Genomic DNA, 6,000 nt, shown 5'->3' with positions numbered 1-6,000 from the left:
CTACCCATCGTAAGGTGTTAGCGCTTCTGAAAGATTATGTCTCGGTCATCCGTTTCTCAAACACCGTGTAGTGTGAGAAACCAAACGGAGGCGATCGAGTCTTGTGGGGAAAAGTGCGCAAACCTCTGCAGAGTGTTTAAACTAATCATGGTTAGCCGTGTCCCCGGTTATGGACATATTGAGTATCTAGTACCTGGATTATCATGTGAATCTCAACATGTTACTCTAAAGATTAATTTTGTTGGGTTTGTTTAATGATGATGTTTAATTGGGATTGAGAATGATGTCAACCATTCTCAATGTTTAACAACCACCATAATAGTTAAATAAATTTATACCTTTGCAGTAGGGAAAAATTGGCTTTACGAAAAACTGTAACCATAGAGCTTTCCACCAGCCAAATATGCATATAGTATAGCTGTTTCATTCCATTATTCTCTATGTGTTACATTGCCAGCATATTCCATGTGCTGACCCGTTTTCGGGCTGCAACGTTAATGTTGCAGACTTTTCTAACGACGATTAAGGAGTTTTAGGTCGTGGTTCTATACTCAGTGATGCCGTTGGAGTTGATGGACTCACTTATCTTCCAAGCCTTCCGCTGTTATCGTTATTAGATGGCCTTAAGCCATTTTTATTGTAATAAGTTATCTTTGGAGATACTCGATGTAATAAGTGTGTGATTGCTACTTTGCTATAAATCCTTCAAGTACTGTGTGGTGTCAGCATTACTGATCGAGGGATGACACCAGAGCACAGAGATTGGACCGTTTGAGGTCTGGTCGCTACAAGATGGTATCAGAGCACACGCTGACTGTAGGACACGACCACTAAGCTAAAGACCTAGATCACTACTCACTCTCTTCTCTTCTGACCTCTCATCTTTTCTACTCTTTTAGGATGGCGGATGCAAGGAACAAGTTCACTCAAGCGGATGAAGATACACCCTTTGGACGTCACTTGAAGGAAGTCACTAGATACCTGAACATAGGAGTACCAAGCTTCACCGGAACCTACAACGCCATCTTACCTGAAGAAGAGTGCTAGATGATTCAAGTTCAAGTTCTAGGAAGGACGTTCATGCCAGTCACTAAGCCCATAGAGTTTTCTTTCGATGCACCAACCTGGAGTCTAGGAAGGAGCATGGCAGCTCACATCGCCATGGGACGCATTGGAGAAGTCTACCGCAATGATCTCAAGGATACTATCTACCAGATTTGTGGGCGCCGAGATGAGCACTTGGAGATGATCAGCACCAGAAAGGATAGATCAATTGCAGCTTTTATCCAGGAGTTAAACCAGCACATTCGACGTCAGGAGAACCAGATGTGCGCCGACATGATAGACCTGAAGAAGGCAAGGACAAGAATCAAGGAACTTGAGGAAGAACTCAAGGCTACACGTGAAGATTTTGAAGAAGAAATTGAAGTATTAGTGGAAATGAATGACGATCTGATCAAGAAAATTGGAATATTCAACAACATCGGTAGAAGAAGACGAAGAACCCAAGGAGATTCGCCCGGAAGACTACATCATCATCAACAACATCGACTCGGATCCAGATGATAGCGATGATGACTATGTTGATGAAGCTGGAGCAGATATCATGGAGTCTGCAACCGAAGAATATTTCTAGTAGATCACCCCAACAGTAGTAGTAGTCTACCATGTAAATATAGTAGCCCGAGCACTTTTGCGATAGTTAGATCGATTGTATGCCCTTGTTTGGTTGATTGAATGAAGTGAATTGTTTGCTTTTGCCTCATGTGCATATGGGTAGTGTTTTATCTTTAGGCCCCCTCTATTCTTAAATCTCATCCTTTTCTAAACCCTCAGATGCCTCCGAGACGTGACCCCAGATTTACCTTCCCATCGGAGCTCACTCAGTTGATCCAGCAGCCGAACACATTGATGCAGTTACTAGTCCAGAATCAGAACCAGGGGAACAACAACAACAACCCACCACCACCACCACCTGTTGATCACTTAGCCCGTTTTCTTAGGCTGAATCCGCCGGTGTTTTCCAGTAGCACCGAGCTGATAGTAGCAGATGATTGGCTCCGCAAGACAGCTAGAGAGTTGACCACAGCAGGATGCACTGATGCGGAGAAGGTGAAGTTTGCCGCACATCAGCTTGAAGGACCCGCAGCATCATGGTGGGAGAATTTCACAGCCACTTTCCCTGTCGATACTATCACATGGGACCAGTTTCAGCAGGCTTTTCATACTGCCCATGTTTCAGCAGGAGCTATGGCCATGAAGAAGCGAGAGTTTCGCAACTTGCGCCAAGGAGGATGGACAGTTGGCCAGTATGTGGAGGACTTTAGTAAGCTAGCACGTTATGCCCCAGATGACGTTGCTACGGATGCAGCTAAGCAGGAGAAGTTTCTGGAAGGACTGAATGATGAGTTGAGCATGCAGTTGATGGTAGCAACCTTCAACAACTACCAGGAGTTGGTAGATTGTGCTCTTATGATTGAAGGGAAGCAGCAGCAAATTGAGAATCGCAAGAGGAAGTATGCACAAGGAAAGTACAATTCAGGAGCTCAGTAGAAGCCACGATTTACCCCTAGGCCAGGAGGACATTTTCAACATACCCATGAAGGAGGTAGTTCGCACAATCGCAATGTCCCCAGGAATGGTAATGGGAATGGAGGAAGCAACGGCCAGAACCGCACCAACCCATCAACCCCAGCCAAGAAAGACCTGAGCCAAGTCACTTGCTTTAAGTGCCAGAAGACCGACATTATGCCAATGAATGTCCTGAATCCCAGAATGGAAATGGCAATGGAAGCTCTGGGAAGAATCCGAACCCTTTCAACAGGGGACAGGTGAACCACGTTAACGTGGAGGAGGTTGAAGAGCAGCCGGATGTAGTAATCGGTAAGTTTTTGGTTAAGTCATTTACTGCACTTGTTCTTTTCGATACTGGTGCATCGCATTCATACATATCAAGGGGATTTGTGGATAAGTATAAACTGCCAACACAAGCCCTTAGGTCACCCATGTTAGTAACCTCACCTGGAGCAGAACATATGGCTAGTCTATGGTGTGATCAGTTACCATTAAGGATTGGTAACTATGTTTTTCCCTCAGACCTAATAGTATTGGAATCCCAAGGATTGGATGTGATATTAGGCATGGATTGGTTATCAAAGTATGAAGGGAATATTGAATGTGCCAGTAAGTCAATTTCACTTACCACCCCAGAAGGGAGAAGAATCAAGTATGTATCCCGACATGTGCCAAAGAGGACTCAAGTAAATTGTTTAACCAGAGTAGTGCAGGAGGAAGTACCAGTAGTGAAGGATTTCCCCGAAGTATTTCCAGAAGAGTTGCCCGGCATGCCATCGGATAGAGATATTGAGTTTTTGATTGAGCTTTTGCCAGGCACAGGGCCAATATCAAAGAGACCATATAGGATGCCTGCAAAGGATTTGGTGGAAATTAAGAAGCAGATTAAGGAGTTACTGGATAAAGGATATATTCGCCCAAGTTCATCGCCTTGGGGATCGCTAGTACTTCTAGTGGAGAAGAAGGATGGATCGTTAAGGATGGTTGTCGATTATCGAGGATTGAATGAAGTAACCATCAAAAATAAGTACCCCCTACCGATGATCAATGATCTGTTTGATCGATTGCAAGGAGCTAAGGTATTTTCCAAGATCGATCTGCGATCAGGATACCACCAGTTGAAGATTCGGGAACAGGATATACCCAAGACGGTTTTACCACCAGGTATGGGATGTACGAGTATACCGTTATGTCATTTGGTCTGACTAACGCACCTGCATATTTTATGAACATGATAAACAAGGTGTTTATGGAGTTCTTGGATAAGTTCGTCGTAGTGTTCATTGATGATATCCTGGTTTACTCAAAAAATGAAGAGGAGCATAAGGAGCATTTGCGTTTGGTTCTTGGAAAGCTCAGAGAACATCAATTATATGCCAAATTTAGCAAATGTGAGTTTTGGTTGAAGGAAGTTGGATTTCTCGGACACGTTATATCCGGAGAAGGTATAGCAGTAGATCCCACTAAAGTTGATACCGTGACCAAGTGGGAAGCACCAACCACCGTGGGAGAGATCCGGAGTTTTCTTGGACTCGCGGGATACTACCGGAGGTTTATTGAGAATTTCTCAAAGATTGCGAAGCCTATGACTGAGTTGTTGAAGAAGGATACCAAGTTCATATGGACAGAGGAATGTGAGGCTAGTTTTCAGGAGTTGAAGAAACATTTGGTTACCTCACCCATGTTGATTTTACTGGACCAGACCAAGGATTATGAGGTGTATTGCAACGCTTCACGACGAGGACTTGGAGCAGTGCTTATGCAGGAAGGCAGAGTTGTTTCATATGCCTCACGACAGCTTAAGCCTCATGAGTTGAATTATGCCACGCATGATTTGGAGTTAGCAGCCGTAGTGCATGCATTGAAGACTTGGAGACATTTTCTGATTGGAAACCATTGCGAGGTGTACACGGATCACAAGAGTTTGAAGTATATTTTCACACAGAAGGAGTTGAACCTCAGACAAAGGAGATGGTTGGAGCTCATCAAGGATTATGATATGAAATTGCATTATCACCCCGGAAAGGCTAACGTAGTAGCTGACCTATTAAGCCGTAAGAGCCATGTCAACACCCTAATGATGGGAGATTTACTATGGGAGTTAGCCGAAAATCTTCGAGAGCTATGTTTGGAAATAGTTCCAAGAGGCTATGTAGCAGCATTGGAGATTCAGTCTACTTTAATGGATAAGATCAGAGAAGCTCAAAGGACTGACAAGGAAATTGCTTCCATTAAGGAGAAAATGAACAAAGGAAAAGCTAAGGGATTTCATGAGGATGAGCACGATACCTTATGGTTTGAAGACTGTGTCTATGTACCAAATTATCCGGAGATTAGGAAGCTAATTCTGCAAGAGGCCCATGACTCACCATACTCGATTCACCCAGGAAATACCAAGAAGTATTTGTACTTGAAGGATATTTTCTGGTGGACCGGAATGAAGAAGGATATTGCAGAATATGTAGCAGTTTGTGATGTATGTCAGAGAGTGAAGGCAGAGCATCAGAAGCCAGCAGGATTGCTACAACCATTGTCGACACCCGAATGGAAGTGGGATAAGCTAGGCATGGATTTCATCACAGGATTGCCCAGAACACGCTCAGGCAATGACTCGATATGGGTTGTAGTCGATCGTTTAACAAAGGTAGCTCATTTCATTCCAGTGAAGACTACCTATACCAGTGCAAAGTTGGCAAAGATATACATGACCAGGATCGTATGTCTGCATGGAGTTCCAAGGAGCATTGTATCGGATAGAGGAACCTAGTTTACCTCAAAGTTCTGGAATCAGTTGCATGAGACTTTGGGAACCAGACTGGAGTTTAGCACAGCTTTCCACCCGCAGACAGATGGACAGACCGAGAGAGTAAATCAGATTTTGGTGGATATGCTAAGAGCTTGTGCGCTAGATTATGGATCTAGTTGGGATGAGAATTTGCCATATGCAGAGTTCTCTTACAACAACAGCTATCAATCCAGTTTGAAGATGGCCCCTTTCGAAGCCTTGTACGGAAGGAGGTGCAGGACCCCATTGTCCTGGGATGAAGTTGGATATCGCCAGTTGTTTGGACCGGATCTGATAAAGGAGTCTGAACAGAAAGTGAATTAATTCGCGACAGGATGAAGGTAGCTCAATCCAGGTAGAAGAGTTATGCAGATTCTAAACGCAAGGAGACAGTTTACGAAGTCGGAGACCGAGTCTATCTTCGAGTATCACCACTTGGAGAAGTTAAGCGCTTTGGAGTTAAGGGAAAGTTAGCACCACGTTTTGTAGGCCCATACCAAGTTTTGGAGCGTATGGGAGAAGTTGCCTATAAGTTGGAATTGCACGAAGGATTGTCAGGAGTTCACGACGTGTTCCATGTATCCCAGTTGAAGAAGTGCCACGCAGAGATGGCCGACATACCGCTGAGAGATACGGTACCA

Source organism: Triticum urartu, chromosome 6A (genome assembly GCF_056163025.1).
Source record: "Triticum urartu cultivar PI428250 chromosome 6A, HENAU_Tu73, whole genome shotgun sequence".
In the NCBI taxonomy this organism is placed as follows: Eukaryota; Viridiplantae; Streptophyta; class Magnoliopsida; order Poales; family Poaceae; genus Triticum; species Triticum urartu.
This window is presented reverse-complemented; position numbering follows the sequence as displayed.